This window comes from Sinocyclocheilus grahami, unplaced genomic scaffold (assembly GCF_001515645.1).
Source record: "Sinocyclocheilus grahami isolate Dianchi unplaced genomic scaffold, SAMN03320097.WGS_v1.1 scaffold283.1, whole genome shotgun sequence".
In the NCBI taxonomy this organism is placed as follows: domain Eukaryota; kingdom Metazoa; phylum Chordata; class Actinopteri; order Cypriniformes; family Cyprinidae; genus Sinocyclocheilus; species Sinocyclocheilus grahami.
Window position 1 is genome coordinate 1,845,345 of NW_015505462.1, and position 1,629 is coordinate 1,846,973.

A 1,629-nucleotide genomic window follows, 5' to 3' on the forward strand; every position below is an offset into this window, starting at 1 on the left:
TGTCGCGCCATGTTACAATGTAACACTCAGCACTGCTGCTGCTTCTGCGGCTCCTACAATGTAACAGCACTGTGAACGGAGACACAGCTTAAGAAGTGACCGATTTTTATTCTCCTGCGAGATCCCTTCCACCGCCCTAGAAGTCCCGTTGACTGGATTGTAAAGTGTCTTCGCTCACTGGTTTACAGGGTTGAGTTTGTGTGGATTATTGGAACCGGAGGCCCCGTTGAGTTGAATGTGTGTGCTGGGCTGGAGTGGGTCAGTATGAGGCTGCCGCTGTTGCTCTGAGCGGGCTCTCCGCCTTGAGTCTCTTACGAAATAACATTTACTTCTAAAACTGGACACCCCTGGAGCAGTTTATGACGGTAAGATTCGGTTCGTCGCTTTGCTGTAGCTGAGGGGTTTCTAAACTAAAATGCTGTTTGCTTTAATCTATACACCATCAAATAATTTCAAGTTATTTTCGGTATTATACTGTTATGTTTTAGACAAGAGAATAGCTACAAACCAGCATTTTATTCGTAAATGTTGTACCTGAAGATTCAGCTGTTCGAGCAGTTTTTCTGTAGCTGAAGACATTACAGGCAGATTGGATTTTGTTGGCGCTTGTGGTGAATTTAACCAACACAACAGTGCTTTGATTAGTGATTAATATATTCCTTTTGTGAGGATTATCTTAATTGAACTGTACCTTATTAAGAGCCACTGATGATCCCGGTCATTGGTGAAAACATTTGATGATTTGTGAGTTAGCTACGTGTTTATGTGGTCACTCTTTTGTTGTTGTTTATTTTTATCAGAGTTATTTTGTGTTCTATTGGCAGTCTGCATGTCAGTGACGTCATCGCTCTTTGACAGGGTTTATCACGATGAGATTAGACACGTGACTCAATCATTGCGACGTCACATTAACAGGTGAAAACCAGTTATTCAGAATTCTTCCTTCATTCTGGCACGGGTGGATGGATGTAGGTGTGTATGCTTGTGTTTATATATCTCTTACGTAGAATATAATTTTACATTTCACACACACACACACACACACACACAGACAGAGTTTGGGGTCTCTAATATTTTCAATTTTTAGTCTTATGCTCACCAAGGCTGCGTTTATTTGATCAAAAATACAGTAAACGTTGCGAAATATTATTGCAATTGAAGAGTTCCAATGCAGAAGCCTCTAAAATCCATCTTGGTCAGAAATGAGATAACATACTGAGTGAATGCTCTCCACACATAGTATACTGTATGTTCATCAAGTACTTTCACTTCAAATGCGCTAAATCCCAGCCTCAGCCCATTCAGAAGTACCAGTACTTATATAGAAACCTATACATGGTAGCCAGAAAGAAATGCTCATTTTAAAGAAGAACATCAGACGTGCTTGGAGGCTTTTGCATCTGAACTCTTCAATTTGACATGGCTGATTTTTATATATATTAAATATATTTTAATATAAAGTAGTAGGCTATACTATATAATATAATACTTTAATATACTATTAATATATAGTATAATACTTTAACATGTAATTTATTCTTCTGATAACAGCTAATTTTCAGCAACGATTTACTTCAGTTTTCAGTGTCACATGATCCTTCAGAAATCATTCTATTATGCTGATTTGGT